The following is a 20852-nucleotide window of genomic DNA, read 5'->3' as shown; positions in this document are numbered from 1 at the left end:
ACATGGCTGTTACTTCTCTGAATTATTTTGATGATTAAAATCACTACCATATACTCATGTTGTATTGGAACTCTGACTGTTACAACAAGAAGGAATGGACTTTTCTAGTGTTTCTTGGTATAACAATATTGTATTTGCAGGTGTTGTTTGAATTTTCAACCGACTCAACTGCAGCCGAAGTGGTTAGGGGCTTATCAGTTTGGCACCCTCAACAGTACTTTATGTAACACATATACATTGCTTTCTTTATTACAATATACTTATGTATAGGAGGTGCGAACCTTATGCACAGCCACTTTGTTTTGTATTAACGTTTGCGGGGTGGTTCACCTACAGGGGTAGGGGTGCTGGTGGCTTGTGGGTCATGTGGCGGGGCCTCCTGCACACTATCTGCAACGGAAGTGGAGGGCTGGTCAATGGACTAGATAGTGGTAGGGGCCCACTGGTATGCTGTTGCTTCCGTCATGATGTTGGCCGTGTTTGCCAGCACCCCTGCTATGGAGATCAAGGAGGTTTTGATGGCCTGCAAGTCCTCCCTGATCCCTTGATACTGTTCATCCTGCAGCCGTCTGTTCTCCTGCACGTTGTCAAGGATCTGGCCCATCGTGTCCTGGGAATGTTGGTAGGCTCCCAGGATCTCAGTGAGTGCCTCATGCCTGTCTTCCCCATGGCGCACAGCGGTCCTCACAGTGTCCCTGTTGCCCTGTGCCTCTGTCCACTGAACTGTGTGCCCACTGCCACTGATCCCTGGTCCCTGATTGTCTTGGGGGTGAGGTGTGGACTGGGTCCCTGTACAGGTGGACACACTGCTGATTGACGTGTCCGTGGGACAGAGGTGTGGGTACGCTAGGTGGGTGCTGTGGTGTTGGATACTGATGGGGAAGACTCTGTGGTGGACTGTGAGTGGGCTGGGGTGACCAACTGTCCAGTGGTCCCTGATGGGCCAGGTTGTTGGTCCAGATCCTGAAGTCGAGTTACTGTCATCACTGGGAGCATCTTCTGTTGGGGGACTGGATAGTTGTGGCACCTCCTCTTCACTGACATTGGCTGGGGCACCTGTGGGGATGTAAGTGATGTATTATGCTTCATGTTTGTGACATATTGTACATCCCTGGCTTCCCCTCTATTGTTTTTGTTGCCCTGCCACCTGTGTTTGTCTATGGTGATGTATTGTGGGATTGTTAGTTTCCCTATGCTGTGCATGCTTTAGTGATTGATGTCCATGCAGGGCTGGGAGGGCTGTCCATGCATTGGTATGGCATGCAGGATTTGGCACTGGGGTTAGTCATATGTGTAGGTGCGGTGTGTGGAATGGAGTGGAGTGATGGGAGTGAGGATGAGGGGGTGTGATGGCATGCAGGTATGGGGGTAAATATTGAGTCACCAGTGTCCAGTCCTCCGGCTACTCCAGCGAGTCCCTCAGGATGCAGTAATGCCAAGACTTCCTCCTCCCATGCTGTGAGCTGTGGGGGAGGAGGTGGAAGGTCCACCGTCAGTCCTCTGTATGGCAAGCTGGTGCCTTGCTGCCACGGAATGTATCTTCCCCCGTAGGTCATTCCACCTCTTCCTGATGTCGTCCCTTGTTCTTGGATGCTGTCCCACAGCGTTCACCCTGTCCATGATTCTCCACCATGGCTCTATCTTCCTGGCAATGGATATTTGCTGTACCTGTGCTCCAAACAATTGTGGCTCTACCCTGACTTATTCCTCGACCATGACCCTCAACTCCTCATCAGTGAAACGGGGTGCCTTAGTGGGGACGTGGCTGTTGTGTGGTGTGTGTTGGTGAGAGTGTGATGAGTAATGTGGTGGGGTGTGTGATGTGGGGTGTGTGAGGGATGTATGGGTGTAGGTGGTGTGTGTGTCTAGTTGTCTCTGTGCTGGTTGTGTCAATCTCCTGGCAGTAATTGTTGTTCGTAAAGGGTTGTGGGTAATGTGGGTGTGTGTTTTATGGTGCTGTGGATGGGTGTGTGTGGTGTGTGTATTAGTGTCAGGTGTGTGTTTTTAGTATTAGCCAATGTAGCGTTGTTTTGTATGTGGGAGTCCATTCTGAGCATGGCAGTATGTACCGCCAATGGTTTACTGCTGTTGAATGTCCGCCATGGTGATTTGTGGGTCATAATGTGGTGGGTGTTGTTTTGTTGGCGTAACAGTATGGGTGTTGGTACTGCCACTTTAGCACTGCGCTTTGGGCTGGCGGATTTGTGTATGTGGCTGTATTCTGTTGGATTGGTGTGTGTGTGTCAAAATATGTGGAACAGATATTCGCCAACGCGGCGGTCTGTTGGCAGCCATCACTGTGGCGGTAAGCGGGATTTACCGCCAATGTCATAATGAGGGCCTATGTGAGTAGTGTACCTAATAGTTAGTAAATGGTCTTTCCTGTGGAAAGTACTCAGTGACAGATTGGTAAGGCAATTGCAAGTGCTTATCCCACCACTGCACCACCAATGTAGGAAGCTGGCCTGGTGTGTGGTGAGCACCTATGGAGTTATCACCCTATACCAGCTCCAAGTATCCCCTTCTAATGAGGTGTAGTCAGTGTCTAGGAAGCCAGGCTCTAAAGAGGTAGCTGTGGATGAGCAGCCAAGGCTTAATTAGGAGACATGCAAAGCTCGTACAATACCACTTATAGTCACACAGCAGTTACACACATGAAAGAACCACACAGTGTTAAAAAAATAAAGGTACTTTATTTTAGTGACACAAATACTAAAATACTATATAGGCTATACTCTACTCGCAGGTGATTAAACATACTATTATATACACCTTAGTTGTCAGGAATGAGCATAGAAAGTAGTAGAAAACAGTGCAATAACAATAGTGACCATAGGAGGGAGCCCAAACCATATACTAAACAAATGGAATGCGAATGATGGACCCCCACCCAGGTAAGTGGAATCTGTAGAGGGGAGCTGGAGGAACTAGGAACCCCAAAAGGTAAGTACCAGAGTGTCCCCCAGCAACCAGGAGAGAAGAGGTAAGTCTCTGTTTTTCCCAAACCCACAGAGAAACTTTGTAAAAGAACTCTGCAAGAGCCAAGCAAGACTGCAAGAAACAGAAGATTGATCCAGACAGAAGAGGGCCTTCAAATGAAGGGGACCATGTCCAGTTCCAGTTGGAGTGTCCTGTTGGGGCAGGAGCCACTACCTACCCTTCTGGAGATGCAGGACCAGATTGACGGTGAAGACCAGGAGTCGGCTTTGCAGCACAGGAGCCTAGGAAGGGTTCAAGGAGTGAAGTAAGGAGTCCCACGTCGCTGGAGCGGCAGGCAGGAGACCACACATTGCACGGAAGAGTGCTGGAGGCCGAGGCTACACAAAGCCTGAAGATCCCTCGGAAGAAGAGCAAACAAGCATTGATAGATGCAAGAGTCATGGTGCACAGGAGTACCATCCTGCAAGGAGAGGCAAAGACTCACCACCTCCAAAGTTGGACAGCTGGTAGAGGGGACCCAGGGGACCACTCAAGACCACCACCTGAGTTACAGGATCCACGTAAAGTTGCAAGAGAGAGGACTCACGCTGCTGGTCGTCGTTGCAGCTGGTGCCTGCGGATGCAGGTGAGTGACTCCTTCACTCCAAGGGAGATTTCTTTGTGCTTCTTGGTGAAGATTGAAGACTTGCCACCCTCAGAGGATGCATAGCTGGGGAAATGTTGCAGTTGCTGGAAGGAGTCGGAGAAACAATGTTGCAGAGTGAAGTTGTCGCTGGAGCTGCAGACTGTAGATTCCTGTGAAGTCCAGTTGCTGTTCCAGTGGCCACCAAACATACCTAGGTTCGGAGTTACCATTATGTAGGTAGACATAGGTAGTCCAGTACATAGCTAAAATGGCTTACCCGCACTCACGAAGTCCAGGAAAATGGAGATGGAGCTCGTGGGGCACCTCTGCTCATGCAGGGGTGCCCTTACACACAGGTACTTGTACCCTGCCCTCTGGGCTAGGAGGGTCTGCCACAGGGATGACTTTCTGTGACCTGGTGCAGTGAGCGGTAGTGAAAAAGGTGCATACATACTTTGCGCAGGCTGCAATGACAGGTTTGCAGAGACACATGGTTGGCATTATACATGCTGCAGGCCATGGGGAACCCCTGGTGCTCCAATGTCCTGAGTACCTAGGTACCATATACAAGGGACTTTTATGGGGGCACCAGTATGCCAATTGTAGGGTGTAAAATGTTAGGGACAACCAAATCCAGGAGGAGAGAGCACAGTTACCGGGATCCTGGTTAACAGGAACCCAGCAAACACAGTCAAAACACACTGACATCAGGCAAAAATTGGGGGCAACCATGCCAAAAAGAGAGCACTTTCACACACCTGTGATGACAATTAAGTGCTGGTGCCAGCCACCGGAAACCACCTGCTCAAATTGAGCACTGCCGCAAATACAGATTTTTGTTCTTTACTGTGGACCAAGCGATTGCTTCTCACCATCTAAGAAGACCCAGCTATTTGGCAGCCCAAAGGTTTTGCAATTTTCACCAGACTGCTTGGAGGTGAAAGTCTTCACAACAAAGTATTCAAAATAGGTTCTTGGTGGAAAGCCAGCAAACTTTCAGAAGACCAACCGGTTTTTCAAAGTCTTTAAGGCGCCAGGAGACACACCCATTCAGGTGAGTCTCACAAAGACACGTTCTTAGAACGAGCGAAAAACACAATGAAAGAGGCGTGATAATTGTAGACAAATCCTCACCAGTCTCATAATTAAAAGAAAAACAAACATTCCCCAATTAAAACCATGACCCTAAACGGTCAGGAAAATTATAGCCAGTGCCTAAAGGCCAAGGTGAACATGGACAGTAAAAAGGCCTGGGCACCAAAATAAAAGTGCCCCCCCATTTTACGAATCACATAGCTAAAAAAGTGGCCCATGTTTACAAATTGCACCAGTTGTGAAATTGCAAAGACGCACTGTAAAAGTGTTCTGCAAGGTAGGGAAGACTGCATGGATTGAGCTTGCTGCACTCAATGTTTGATTTTAAATCAAGGAAATCAGCAGTAAAACACCGCTTATCTGCGCATAACCAGACCCACAAACAGGCAAAAAGGCAGCCCAAACACTGACTTGTCAGACCATTCCTACGGACTCTCCCTGATTGCCCTTTATATAGGCCGGTCTGACCGTTCTAAAGACCACATACGGAAGCGCACCATATGCAAGTAATGTTTATTCTCAAGTATCTGGGTCCCACTTTAAGAACACAAAGAGAACAAATGTTTTTCGCAGAAGCTGTACAGCACCCCCACAATGTAATAGGAAAGCCAACAGGTCCAATGGCTTTGCCAGCTATTCAATATATTTGTTATCCTCCTGCGAGAACAGCAGTACACGTGAAAGGAAATGTGGAGGGCTTTCATAGAAGAGATACAGAAGTATCAGTACTGTGTCATACCCGACTGGACTGGGAACCCAAATCAGCCCTGGCAATTTTGCCCACTGCAAAACCGGCCCCAAGTAACAAAACCAGCTCCCGCCGCTACAAAACCGGCCCCCACCCTTCCCTCTTCCCGGGCAAACGCCCGATGCCCGGTACGGCCAGTCCGGCCCTAGTCACATAGCATTTGCATTGCACTTTTAGGGATCCGATATTGAATCACTGAGAACACATATATTAAAGATTGATAAGTGCTGGACATTGGCGAGCACCTGTGTAGATAAATCATTCTGCTCTTCTGCCCATATTGAACGAGCGACCCACTGTGTGACAGCCTACTACTGGCTAGAAGCTTGGGGGAAGTACAATGGACAAACTACTCAGTACTTCTGTCCAGTAAGGGCCCAGGAAACAAGAACAAGGGCTTTAGACGACATCCTGGGTAAACTTAAATTACACAAGCTAGGTGATTTCACAGTAAGCTTATTATATGAAAATCCAGAAATTACACCGTTAAGCCACATCACGTAATTATGCAACATTCGTGGAAAAATGTATACTGCAAGCTCTTGGCAATACTGCCAGAATGAGGGTGGCTGTTGCTCGAATCACTTGGTTTTCCTGTTATATTTTTCAGTATATGTCCATGTGCAAAATATTGACACGAGGATGCATTTTACAGTTAAATATAGAGTTTAAATGACGGATTTGAAGTTTGCATAATTACGCAAAATTTTGCAAACTTCTCCCAAAGTTTCACATAAATCATGTGAAAGCAAACTACACAGTTTTTGCACATTGCTGCTTTAGACCGTGAACATCTACCAGCACAATCACAGAAGGTTACTAGTAGAGAGATCCACTAGAGCATTTAAGGCAGAGCTCTCAGGTTTCCCTGGTCCTTGCAAAAATAGATGATCCAGGCCAGTTTTTTTCTTTGCACACTGGTACTTGTTCTCTTTTTTATTTTATTCATAATGTGAAATTACAGGCTACAAGTCCCAAAATTCACTGGATCAATGATTCATGCATTGATTTCTGAAACACAGTTGCTCCTGAGACTCAGCAGTGTGCCTTAAATGTTTTTGAAAGGAAGGAGCACTCTGGGGATAAGTAGAGTGGTGTACTATGAGCAGAAGAAAGGCTGGTAAACCCTCTGAAGTCTGAACTATCCATTCTCATAATCTAGCTGTGGGATTAGAGTGTAACTCTGTCAAACAAGATCACCCTTCACTTACTTCAGGTAGCAAGTCTCACATCTGTGCACTTGTCTTGTCTTGATACATCTCACACTATGTGTTACAGTCATGGTGGAAGCCTTGTGATGCCTGCGCACCGGGTCTTGCTGGACAACTGATAAGCCAGGCGCAGCCCACATTGGTGGAAACTCCTCTCTTGGTTCAATGTCAGTGGATGAAGGTGACACAGGTCTGGATGATGTGCCCCAGACTCACAACTGGATGTGGATTCTTTGGTCGGTCAGGCACTCAGCGGCTGATGAAGATCAAAGGGATGACGTACAGTAGTAGCCTTTCAGGCCGATCTGTTTTTCAGTGGCAAGGTGTAAATGTGGCATCTTTCACTTATCACGCTCACACAAGGTAGGTGAAACAATAGTCTTGCTGGCCATGAGTTGCTGATACAGCAACATGGTTTAACAGCCGCAGTGGACAGCGGACATGGCCAAGCCTGGCTGGGTACAGTCTTTGGGGCAGTTCTCAGGTGGGAACCGCACAGCGAGATGGGTGGATCACCTTAAGATAGCGATTACTCTTGGCTTCACTCTCTGTTAGTGCCTGCTTTCTCTGGGTGCTACACAGACCGTTTACTTGTTGGACTTCTACTCCTTGAAAGTATCTCCCCCTGCAGTATTTGGCAACTCCTTCCCTCTTTCAGTAGGTAGACAGGCTTCTAGATATAAGGCAGTCCCTCATTTCCTCCAGCAGAAAGTACAGAATTCAGGTCATGTTTCCACAGCTCTGGGAGAGTGGCTGTCAGACCAGCCCTGCCTACACAGCAGCTTCCGGAGTACTCTGCGGGACACTCACTTACTTGGTCAACACGAACCTGGGCTGGGAACCAAGTGCAGGGGTTGGACATCACTGATATATATTTCTTTTTTCAAACACAGGATGTGGATCAATTGCCTCAAACTTCAGAACCAGTTTGTGGTGTTCACTTTCAAGTGTCCTTCTGAGGCTGCTCTCCAGATAAAGCCTTCGTGTAAGTGATGCTTCTTAGAGAAGGCAACACAAGGTCTCTCTCCAAGTTGAAGCACCCCTAAACATGGGAACAATGAAGTGTGCATTTTCTGTACCTGGTGGTCATCAGCCTTTCTGAAGCAGTAATCAGGGACAAAAGGGCAGACCTGACTGAGAGACATTCTCATCTAGCGCAACCCTTGAACAACTGAATCTGCAGGCTCACCTGTCATCATTACCATCTACCAAATGGCAGTGTTCAGGAGAACTAATCAGTAGCCCCTTACCAACAAGCCATCATTGCATTTCTAAAAGTAGCCCTTTTTTCATCCTTCACTGTTTTAATATACATCTTCTTGCCACAGAAATGCATACATGCGCTTCCTCTGTCAGGGGAAGCTGTCCTCATCCTCCGTCTTGTGCCATACTAAACCAGGATCATTCAAAGTGAACCCCACTGGTTTTAGTACACTGATTCACACACATATGCAGAGCTCTACTACCATGCACTCAACATATGTGTACATATGCATCGGTGCAAAGTACTTTGTTTCACATAAAAGTAGAACTTTACACAAGAGGGGTCAATAGGCCACAATCTTACTGACACAAAAAAAATGGTCAGGTCAAGCTACACATTACAAAAACATTGTATATTAACAACATCATTTTATGTGCTACACCCAGGACAGCTCCCTGCGCACAGCACCCAGTAGTCCTTGGTCAAGTCTGAGGGCATGCTTAGTGCATCCCTCTAGGTCAAAGGACATGACCTGGGCCTTGCGTTGTCAGGGACAGGCCTCTGCATCTGCGTATATGCTATATTAGTGAGACGTCAAGGCCATAATGACGTAGGTAGCTAATCATTTCAAAAATACAATTTTACAAATTCACACTAACTTTACTACTCATGAGGAATCTGTGGGTTTGCCCGCTACGACCAACTTGGATTCCAATGATACTTTTATGATCCTTGATGATTTTTCACCTCCTTCTCAGGATCACATTCAAAAGCTGATTGCTGAAATCAAATCAGGGTCCCCTTTGGACCCCTGACCCCCCTTCTATTTTTCAACTGGCCCGGCACTCTTTTCACAAGCTATAGCCCCTATCTTTCAGGAGGTTCTCTCGCTAGGGATCTACCATGCCTCCTGGAAAGAGACAACTGTCATCCCCCTGAGGAAAAAGCCTAATGGTGATAATCTAGACTTAAGCAACCTACGTCTGATTGCCCTCCTCCCTTTTCTGTCTAAAATCTTTGAAAAGTACATTAACAAGGAACTCACTAAATTCCTTACAAAGAAGGGAGTATTAGACCCTTCTCAACATGGCTTTAATTCAGCTCACAGCACGGAGTCCGCCCTTATCTCATCCTCGGATTCCATCTGGAGAATGGTGGACAAAGGACAAGGGGCCCTCTTAATTTTATTGGATTTGACAGCCGCGTTTGATACCATTTCTCCTCAAATTTTATTAGCCCGTCTCTTTCAAGCAGGCATCAGAGATCAGGCGCTTACACTATTGGAGTCCTTCCTGACTGATAGATGGACCACGGTTAGCTGCGGCGATTTTAGATCCACGGCCTATCGCTTACCCTGCGGGGTACCTCAGGGCTCTTCATTAAGCCCTACCCTGTTTAATGTATATGTTGCCCCGCTGGCCAACCTGATTCGGTCATTTGGATTTCTCCCCACATCTTACGCTGATGATACTCAGTTAATTATTCCAGTGAACAAAAATTGGGAAGAAGCGGCCGATCGCTGTAATAATTGCATGCAAGCAATTAACAATTGGATGAGGACCAATTGGCTGAAACTTAACGGTGCTAAGACCAAGATCTTGTGTTTCGGTCTGCCATCGAGCGATGGAACTCCCGGTGGTGGCCAGCCGACTGTGGGGCTCTCCCAGTCCCCTCCACCGCTAGCAGGAATATAGGGATAGTTTTTGATGATCACCTATCTTTCAAATACCAGGTGAACTCCACTGTTTCTACGTGCCTGTGTACCCTAAAAATGTTGCGGAAAGTTTTCCCTTACCTCCAGCAGGAATGGAGAATCATGGTCACCTTAGCCTTGGTCATGTCCAAGATGGACTATTGTAATGCCCTTTTTTGCAATCAAGACAGCGTTTCCTTGAAAAAGCTACAGTTAATCCAGAATATGGCAGCCAGATCCATTCTTAATCTACCTCGTTCTGCCTCTGCCACGAATAGTCTTAAGCAACTGCACTGGCTCCCGGTGGCCCAACGCATCACCTTTAAAACACTTTGTATGACCCATAAAGCGGTCCATGGCATCAGCCCCCACTACCTGGTCTCAAGACTCTGTTGGTATAGACCCCGGCGTCACCTCAGGTCTCTCAAGGCTTTTAGAATTCAGATGCCACGTACCCATAAAGCTAGATGGGGGGACAAGGCCTTTACTGCAGCCGCGGCGAATTGCTGGAATGCTCTTCCTCCGCATATCAGAAAGGAATCTAGCTATCTGAGTTTCAGTAAATTGATTAAAACCTGGCTCTTCCTTCTTTCTTTCTCCTTCCGTACCACGCTTTCACCTCTATTCCAGTAATTCGATGCTCTCAGGAGCCGGAATGCGCTTTATAAATACCTCCTACATACATACAAGATGTTCAAGCAGCCAGGCCATCACAGCAGTTGAACACACCTGTATGCCATGCAGGGTGGATTCTCTTCTCCACACACTCCTTTGAGCTTAGAGCTGTCAGGGACAAGCTAGGTCTCTGCACATACACTGGATTAGCAAGAAACCAGGCCCATAATAAATGTCAGGACTCAAATTTCCAAGAAGGCAGGAACTCATAGCAGTTGACCACACCTATATACCATGCAAGGGACATTCTCATCTGAACACAACCTTTGCTCTTAGAGCAGCTATAATGGAAATAGTTCATGGGTCCTATACATGCTCTGCTCTCATCAGTTCATTAGTTAGGCATACATATTGATGCTTCACTCTTTCTAAAACCACAGATTCCTCATGTAACCAATTTCTGTTTGTTTCAAATAAAAACACGAAAACATCTGCATTTCATTCAGGGCTAACATCATATTCCTGCCCTCAATGTCCTTGTGAAGTCTACACTCCACTAAGGCAAATTAATGTACCTAGCTTTAACAGAAACAAATTTACACAGACTACATCTGTAGGTTTGGATGCAGGACAGAAAATAAATCAGGGCATCAAACTAAAAGTGGCCCCGTGAGTGAATTGCATAGCTAAAAAAGTTCCCATGTTTCGAAAGTGGTGTAGCTTTGGCCGTGAAGAGACAAGCTGTATATGTGTTCTGTAAGGTATGGAAGACTGAAAGGACTTGAGCTTGTTATATGCAATGTTTATTTTAATGTTAGGGAGATCAACATTTAAAACTGGCCCACCAGACCATAAAACAGGCTTATAAACAGCCACAAAACAGTCCACACACCTACCTGTCAGACTAGCCCTTCCAGCACTGACTGATTGCCCTTTAGGCTAGCCTAAGTCTGTACATCTGGTAAAAAATGCAGTGGCATGACTAATTACCTAAACACACATGTATGATCATATCACTTCTATCGTAACCAGTGGCGGCTCGCTGTAGGGAAAAGTGGCAGGGGGCCTAGGGAACACAACGGAAAAAAATAATATAATTTAACAAAATGTTTACCTTTTCGTGCCGCGCCTCACCGCTCCCATCCGCTCCTTGACTGGACTGCAGGCACAGGCTCCCACCCTGCCCGGCGTCCAATCTTAACGCTGCTTTCATGCTGCTGGCAACATGAAAGCAGTGTTAGGATTGGACAGAGCACCCAGTCAGGGCGCTCCGTGGCAGAGAGAAAGAGAAACAGAGGGAGACAGAGCATTTTTGTGAAGGCTGTTTGTAGTGGGTTCTAAGTCTGTATGGGATGGATATTGGAATAATGTTATAGGCCCCGGGTTTTGGTGGGATAATTTCTTTATTGTTATGGTTTTCCAGTTCCTTTTTATCACTTTGCTGGGTTTTCTTGGTTGCTTGCTAGTGAGTTCACCAGGGCGCTTTTTACTTCTTTAGGTGTTCGGTTGGAGATCTCAACCCAGTCTGTCCATTGGTGGAATAGGGTCTGTTCTCCTCTCCCGTGACGATGGACCGGTTTCCCCAAAACAGAAAGAATGGAACAACAGGTAAGTGTAGAGGTAGATTTAAGGGTTTTTAAGATGGTTAGTAGGGGTAGTGGGAGGATGGGGGTGCAGGGTTGTGGTTGGGTATTTTATCTCTCTAGTGAATTCACCTTCCCGTGAGTATTCTCTCTCTCTTTCTCTTTTAGTGTCTCTTTATAGCTGGGGGAGGTGTTTTAACCCAGTTTGTTCGTGGGATTAGTCGGTTCTAGGGCTCAAAGTACTTCCCCTTCTTTGCAGCACCTTTCCCCACTCCTCCCTTCAGCCCCCGTAGACTTTCTCCCACCCGGTAACCAATTAGGCAGAAAAGAAAGCCTAAGGTACGATCGTACCTGAGAATGACGGGCCCCTCCGTGGTTCCCCGGTTTCTCCTCGAAGTTCTTCTGCGGCTGGTACAGTGGTTCTCTGTCCTCTGGCTCCCTCGGGTCCTCATCGCGGGCTTCCTTTAGATTCCTCGTCTTGCGGCAATAGCGGTGTCTCCCTCCTCGCGGTCCTCAATGGCAGGGTTACTTCCTGCTTCTCCGACGCGTTATTCCGGTATCCGTCTTCAATTTCTAGCTCTCCTTCGGTGCATTCTGCATCTGACGTCATTCGTTCAACGCTGTTCCTCTCCTGAGTGCCCCGGGGGTATGTTTTTATCGGCTCGGGGCGTATGATGAGTAACCGAGGCGATAGACGCCCGGTTACATGTCCCCTCCCATGAATGGGGCTGTTCGAGTCCCAGAGTGGCCGGATATCGGGATAAATAGTCGGCTTGACCCATAAGCTCCCCAGGAAGGTGGCACACCTGCAAGGAAAAAGGTTGAAGTTCCATAAACCATCTCAATATACGGACGTTGGTATCTTTGTGTCTTGATAGCCACGTAAGAGGAGCGTGGTCAGTATATAGTAAGAAGGGCCGTCCTAGGGGGTAATATTGCAGGCTTGTGTTCTCTTTATCCCTTTGGAAAAGAACCGCCCCCAGCCCCACATCCGAGGCATCAGTTTGTAAGGGAAAGGGTAGATTAAAATCTGGACAGCTCAATACCGGCTGCGTAGTGAGACATTTTTGTAACGTTTGGTAACTACGGGTCTGGGAAGGGCTGAGATTTATAATATTTTTGGGCTGTCCTTTCTTCAGGAGATCTGTTAAGGGTGCCGCCAGGGTTAAATAATGAGGTATAAATCCCCTATAGTAACCAACTAGGCCTAGAAAAGAACGTACCTCCTTTTTGGTGGTAGGAGCTTTTATGCGAGTAATGGCTTCTACCTTGTTCATCTGTGGTTTAATGATACCTCCTCCGATGTGATACCCTAAGTAAGAGATTTCATGAAAGGCTAAACGGCTTTTAGAAGGATTGGCTGTAAGTCCCGCTTGGGGTAAGACAGTAAAGATTTTATGTAAATGGCGTAAGTGGTCATTCCAGGTCTCACTATATATAACGATATCATCCAGATAGGCAGCTGCGTATCTGGTGTGGGGTCGTAATACAGCTTCTATAAGACGTTGGAATGTGGCTGGTGCCCCATGTAAACCAAAAGGGAGGACATTAAAATGATACAGGCCCGAGAAGGTAGAGAAGGCCGTCTTTTCCTTATCCTCTGCTGCTAATGGAATTTGCCAGTATCCCTTTGTCAAATCGAGGGTGGACATATACTTGGCTTTCCCTAGTCTTTCTATGAGTTTGTCTACCCTGGGAAGGGGATATGTATCAAATTGGGACACCGCATTGACTTGTCTGAAGTCAATACAGAAACGTATTGATCCATCCGGTTTGGGGACTAACACCACCGGGGAACACCAGGGACTTTTTGAGGGCTCTATAATATCCAAGTCTAACATTTTCTCTATTTCTTTTTCTACTAGAATTTTTCGGGCCTCGGGAATACGATAGGGCCGTAACCGGACTATTTTACCTGGTTGGGTTAAAATCTGGTGCTGCACTAAGGTGGTTTTACCCGGCTGCGTAGAAAACACTTGATTATGACAGGTGAGCAGTTGGGTTAGCTGGTTTTGTTGCTTTGACGTGAGGTGAGTATTTCTCTGAGGCTCTTCAGTTTTGGAATGTCTATCAGTAGGACACCACCTGATCTCTAACTCTTTAACCGTATTGACCAAACATCCAGTTGCATGAGAATCTGCAGGCTCTTCCCATTTTTTAACAGATTTATGTGGAATATCTGGGTTCTTTTGGGATTATCAGCCAGTTGGATTGTATAGGTAACTGGGGTCACTACTCCGATAACCTCATACGGCCCTTGCCATTTGGCCAATAGTTTGTCATCGGAACTGGGTAGGAGTACTAACACCTTTTCCCCCTTGTTTAAGGTCTTCATTTGGGTACTCCTATCATAATACTGTTTTTCTTTATTCTGGGCTTTTTTCATATTTTCCCTTACATCTTCCCATACTGATTGAAGTCGGGTTTTTAAATCGCTAGTATATTCTAAAAGGGATTTCTCTCCCCCTTCCTCCTCTTCCCATAATTCAGCGGCCATATCCAATAATGTTCGTGGTTGCCGTCCGAACACTAGTTCAAAAGGACTGTGTCCAGTGGATGCTTGCTCATGGGTCCGAATGGCATATAGTACTAATGGCAACCTCCTATCCCAGTCTTTCCCCGACTCAGAAACTGATTTTTTTTAAAGGGTTTTCAGGGTACGATTGTATCTCTCTATCAAACTATCCGTTTGAGGATGATAAACTGCAGTCCTTATCTGTTTAATTCCTAGAAGTTGACAGATCTGAGCCATTAGATTGGACATGAATTGTGTTCCTTGGTCTGTTAGGATCTCTCTAGGAAAGCCTATTCGGGAGAAGAATCCTATCATAGCGTTAGCTACACTTTTGGTGTTCATACTGGTGAGCGGGATGGCCTCGGGGTACTGAGTGGCGTAATCCACTAGTACTAATACATATCGATAACCCTTTGAGGAAGGTATAAGAGGTCCTATGATGTCCATCCCTATCCGGGAAAAGGGTATTTCGATAATGGGAAGGGGTTGTAAGGGGGCTCTCTTCTTTGGCCCTGGATCAATGAACTGACATTCTGGACATTGTTAACAAAATGTCCTGATCTGGGAAAATACGCCAGGCCAATAGAACCTCCTTAACAGATATTCTTCTGTTTTTTCTCTCACATAGTGACCACCTCCCGGTTGACTATGGGCCAGATGTAATACTTGCAGTCTATAATGTTCGGGAACCAGTAGTTGTTTCTTTTCCTGACTGTCAGTTTTAGTGAATCTATAACGCAGATTTTTGATTATGGAAAAAGAAGGGCCCTTATCTTCCGGGGTTCGGGGTCGGGAGGTTCTCCAGGCATTAAGTAGGCTAGGATCTTCCCTTTGACACGTACGGAATGGGGGAAGACTATTGAGGGCGTGGACTTGTGTAATTATCCGATTATAGTTCGTGTCCTTTTGTCCATAGAGTTTCTTAGTTTCCCGTTTCTCCTTTCAACTAGGTTTATAACGGATAGCCTGAGGTTGTATTTGTGTGCTGGAAAAAGGGGCATTCTTCCACCAGGAACTAGGATCTTTGTGGTTCCTTGCACTGTCCAAGAGAACAGCAAAGTCCTTATAATCGTTCCGATTATGGCTTCTTCAACCAGCCGTTCTACAACTCCCATTCTTATTGGTGTTCCTTTCCCCTCCCAAGAAAGGGTGGCCCAAGTTGTGGGGTATTCTCGGGTTTCTCCATGGATACAGCATATTGAAACGGTAATCCCAGGAGTAATGTTAAGGCTGTCTATCAGGTCGGCCCTGATTACTGACTGGCTACATTCAGAGTCAATAAGTACCATGGTTAGTCTCCCATTGAGTAATAGCTCTTTCTTATAATGGGTATCTTTACCCCCAGTGAAGAAAACCCGTCTTCTAGTGATACCTATCTCCATAGGTTCTATCTTCTCGGTTTTAAGGGGACATACCCGGGCTATGTTGTTGTAATTTAGCAGTGATTAGATTAAGCATTAGCAGAAGACATCTTGTATTTAGTTACTATTGTAAACATTTTGCGGAATCCATTTTGTATTCATGGCAGCCATTTTCTTTGCTACATGCTGCCATGTGCTCACCATGTGCTCTGTCCTACCTTTCTGTTAACTGCTCTTGAAATCTGCCTAGTGACAAGTTATATTTAGCATCTCTTACTTTCGCACATGCTCAGTAAGGTCTGCAGCTGTTAGTCCTTGGAAACTGTTAGCTCCTCCTACCTGTCGACTGTGCATTTTCCACATGACCTTACATGTATACAAGTCTTGTTTCCATAATTGTACCACCTCCTTTTAGCCCCTGCGTGGGTATAAAAGGACCATGCTCTCTCAGTTCAGTGTGCTACTTCAGACATTACCCAAGGGTGCTGTCTGAACTGTAGTACCACCTCATGAGGTTAATAAACTTTTGTCTTTTATTCCAGTTTCTGTGCCAACTTCTTCCTACATGGTCTGAGGACTTTGTGCAGAGAAAGGTGAACCCCTTGCACTAGTAGGCCTTGCTGAGGCTTACTTCAACAATGTGGCCCCACTCCCCGCAACCATAACATTGGGGTTGTTGCAAAAAAGGTTTCTCCATCCCTCTGGATTTTACAGGGTCTTCTTCCTAAGGGGGGAATCGGTCCCATGTTTTGACGCAATGTTGTAGGGGCCGCACAATGGAGGGGTGTTTTAAACTCAAGGGAGCGGTGAAAAGCACAGGCCAACTCAATGGTGGTAATCGTGTCAGGACTAGGATGTTGTTTGATCCAGTTACGGGTGGTGACGGGTAGAGCCTCTAGATATTGTTCCAACAGAATGGCCTCAATAATATCTTCCCTATTAGTCCTTATGGGTCCAAGCCATTTGAGACCCAGATCTTTTACCCTAAAATACAAGGCTCTTGGATTCTCGGACGGTCCCCACTTGGCTTTCCTAAACCGAACTCTATAATGTTCTGTGTCAAATCCTACCCTCTCCAGGATGCTCTTTTTAATCTCTTGGTAGGGTGTGGTACCTCCCGGGTTCACCGTTTGATAGGCTGCTTGGAGGGTTCCAGTTAATAAAGGGGCAATATACTGACCCCACCTATCTTGAGGCCAGGTGGCTGAAGCGGCAACTCGCTCAAAGTTTGTAAAAAAGGCATCCGGGTCTTCGCCTTCCTGGTACCTTTGTAGCACTGAGCTTGGTACATTTGGGTGTACTCAGGTGGCCGCGATGGTGTCTGTTAAAGATTTTAGAGCGTTCTCATGTACCAACTGATTGTTGGCCATGATAGTGGCCTGACTCTTAACGGCACTTTGCAAGGCTTCTCTTTCAACCTTAGCTTCTTTCTGTTGTTCTTCCCACACGATCTGAAGGTGCCTCTGACCTTCAACCAATTGCTGCATCATATCCGCGATGGTGGGGGTACCTTCCATTGTCTCTGTCCGTCCTGGGTGCCTATTCCAATATCCCACTTCTGACACCACTGTAGTGGGTTCTAAGTCTGTATGGAATGGATATTGGAATAATGCTATAGGCCCTGGGTTTTGGTGGGATAATTTCTTTATTGTTATGGTTTTCCAGTTCCTTTTTATCACTTTGCTGGGTTTTCTTGGTTGCTTGCTAGTGAGTTCACCAGGGCGCTTTTTACTTCTTTATGTGTTCGGTTGGAGATCTCAACCCAGTCTGTCCATTGGTGGAATAGGGTCTGTTCTCCTCTCCCGTGACGATGGACCGGTTTCCCCAAAACAGAAAGAATGGAACAACAGGTAAGTGTAGAGGTAGATTTAAGGGTTTTTAAGATGGTTAGTAGGGGTAGTGGGAGGATGGGGGTGCAGGGTTGTGGTTGGGTATTTTATCTCTCTAGTGAATTCACCTTCCCGTGAGTATTCTCTCTCTCTCTCTTTTAGTGTCTCTTTATAGCTGGGGGTGGTGTTTTAACCCAGTTTGTTCGTGGGATTAGTCGGTTCTAGGGCTCAAAGTACTTCCCCTTCTTTGCAGCACCTTTCCCCACTCCTCCCTTCATCCCCCGTAGACTTTCTCCCACCCGGTAACCAATTAGGCAGAAAAGAAAGCCTAAGGTACGATCGTACCTGAGAATGCCACGCCCCTCCTGGGACGTGGCGGGCCCCTCCGTGGTTCCCCAGTTTCTCCTCGAAGTTCTTCTGCGGCTGGTACAGTGGTTCTCTGTCCTCTGGCTCCCTCGGGTCCTCGTCGCGGGCTTCCTTGGATTCCTCGTCTTGCGGCGATAGCGGCGTCTCCCTCCTCGCGGTCCTCAATGGCAGGGTTCCTTCCTGCTTCTCCGACGCGTTATTCCGGTGTCCGTCTTCAATTTCTAGCTCTCCTTCGGCGCATTCTGCGTCTGATGTAATTCGTTCAACGCTGTTCCTCTCCTGAGTGCCCCAGGGGTATGTTTTTGTCAGCTTGGGCAATGATGAGTAACCGAGGCGATAGACGCCCATTTACACTGTTGTTGGTTCATGAGTCCAGCCCTGCCTGTTTCTTTGTTTTTTCATTGAACTGCAGCAGATTAAAAAACACAGGAAGAATGCAGATAGAATACCCTGGAGGAAACCTATTCCTCATTCTGCACAGTTAGAAATGTAAGAAACAATTAATATTTGCAATGTATCCAGCACTACCAGGGGCCTAACAACATATTACTTTAATGGTAGTTGCAATAGGTTAATTATAGTGGCTGGCTCCTGACAACGTATGAAAGTAATTCTCCCGCAGCAAAAACAGTGTGGAGCACCTGACAACTAAAGTGAAGTGTAAGGAGGACCCTGCCGGCAAGCACTGCATAGAGGCTTTCTTGCTGGGGAAGCTGATTTCAAGTGCACTATCAGTGCTCAATCAATGTACTTACTTTAATGCAGGGGTTGAAGTGCATTAAAAAAAAGTATGGGAACTGTGATGCTGAATACAATGAGGTCAGGTCAGTGAATACAGGGGAAGATCAAAGGTGTTAAAAAACAAGAGTCAAAATAGTCTGCAAGTTTTTTTGGTCCGTCCCCCCCAGGTAGCTTCATATAAAGTAATGCAAAGCTTAAACAAGAAATAAATAAATAAAAAGTTAATTTAATCCGTGGCAAATGCACTATAGTTCATTATGAAATCTCTATTAGTTAATGCACTGCAGAGGTCAGGGTGTAACCAGAGAGCCACAGAATTAAAGCTTGGTTGGTGTGGTGGAAAATAATGACATATTTTTAGTGCTACAAGGTCCAATCCCCTGACTGAAAGCACTGTGATAAGAGGTGAAATAGACTGCTGCAAAATGTGCAAACATGTTTAATATAAAATACTGCTTTCAAAATTTAGACTGTGTGCATTTTTTTAAAATATAACTGCCCCTTAAAAGCAAGTACTTCACAACTCAGCAGGTAACTCCCTTGCACTACCACTCAAAAAGAGTAAATCTTTATCATCACAAAGCTTCAAGTGATTCCAACAGTTAAAGCCAGCAAGTCTACGTCCGCTCGGCAGGTATCAAAAATATACACACCTTTCGCCAGGGCCGGACAGGCCGAAGCGGGCATCGAGCATGGGCATTTCCATGGGAGGCTGGAAGGGTGGGGGCCGTTTTTTCAGCGGTGGGGGCGGTTTTGTTACTGGAGTCCGATTTTGCAGCCGTGCTGCAATGTTGGCCCCCAGTAACAAAAGCAGCAGTGCTTCCTTACCCAACCTCCCATCACACCGCCCCCTCCCTCACGACCCGGGGGGCATTCTTGCCAGGCCTGCTTTGGGTTCCCAGTCCGGCCCTGAATTTGGCCTTTTTGGAAATTCGGCCGACATTTTCGCTAATCCCTTCCGACAGAAACTAGAGGCATTCTGCTGGGCCACCGACGTACTTATTTACTGTGTCAGCAGAGGGCGCCCTTGGATGATAAATATGTACTTTAAAGGCAATGTGAAGTTTTTTTGTGAAGCAATAAAGTAGCAACCCTTGTTTGCTACCTGGTAGTTTTGGGAATTGCCGCACCCTGAGGTTGCAGAGTGAGCTAGAGTTATGAAAGGGCGCGGTCTGGGCTGATGGCAGACAGAAATTAAATCACATTACGAAAAACAGGGCAGCCTACAAACACAAAGAAGAATTATGCATGTATATGACTTTAAGCACACTGAAGGGTTTACAAAGCCGCAATGATCAGCTAAAGGAAGAAAGTCAAAACATTTCTGATGCATTTGAAGAGGATTTGTATGAACTTGAAACAGGCTTCTTTTACCTCGGAAACCGATATTTAACATAAATGTCTGAGAGTCCAAACCTAAGGACCCGAGTACAATTCCTTTCATAAGGCCCAGTTACATACTAAAAAAGTGTTAATCACTAATTTAGATTTTCTGCTTTGAAAGAGCCAATGCAATACGAATGGTAGCATCAGTCTACTTACCGTTTTGAAGCTTGTGCATAACTAAATTATGAATTGTCTTGTATGTAAAACTAGTAGGCAATGCTACTAGCCCATGCTGTAACTCGGCTATGTCAGTAAACCTTTTCTCATGCGGAAAACATCCATCCTGTGAAAACTAATGCCTTCTGATCAGGCAAGAACTTCAGTCATCCAAACGAAATGTTGCACATGTTAAAGGAATACACTTCTTCATTTTGACGTCTTTGTCATATTTTTACAAGAAATATATTTCGTGATTTACATGTCACTTATTTTTATGCCCCTTCTCGTGCTCTGGCTTGCCAACCTCTGCAACAGGTGGCCAATGAGGTGTACAGAAGGGGAACACTGAATTGTGGCTGGAGCGCCCAACATCACGGATGGGCACCGCTTGGAGAGTAATGAAAGTATGGCAGTTTACAAACGACAATGGGACTGACTTACTTCAGGATGTAGTGGAAGGCAAAGAGCCCTGGGGAAAGACTGGCAGGAGGCACAGGCAGTCTCCCGCAGCTCCACCTCTCCAATTCAGCAGTTCTCAGTTCTAAGACAAGGTTGAGTCCTTTCTGCAGGCCAGGCCATCAGTGGAGCACAGCAGCACTTAAAGTCAAGACAAGTGCTGCTGCAAACAAATCAATCCAGTCAAACGGCTGAAATAAGTGGGAAAAATTGCAACAGAAGCTTTGTAAGTGGGTTTCTACTCAGGAATAGGTATTGTTTGACATATCCAAAATCTGACAAAATCAGGTTACGGAAAAGCCCCGAAAATCACATTTCAAAATGG

The sequence above is a fragment of the Pleurodeles waltl genome, chromosome 12, assembly GCF_031143425.1.
Source record: "Pleurodeles waltl isolate 20211129_DDA chromosome 12, aPleWal1.hap1.20221129, whole genome shotgun sequence".
Classification (NCBI taxonomy): domain Eukaryota; kingdom Metazoa; phylum Chordata; class Amphibia; order Caudata; family Salamandridae; genus Pleurodeles; species Pleurodeles waltl.
The sequence above is the reverse complement of the archived record's forward strand: the minus strand, read 5'-3'. Positions refer to the sequence as shown.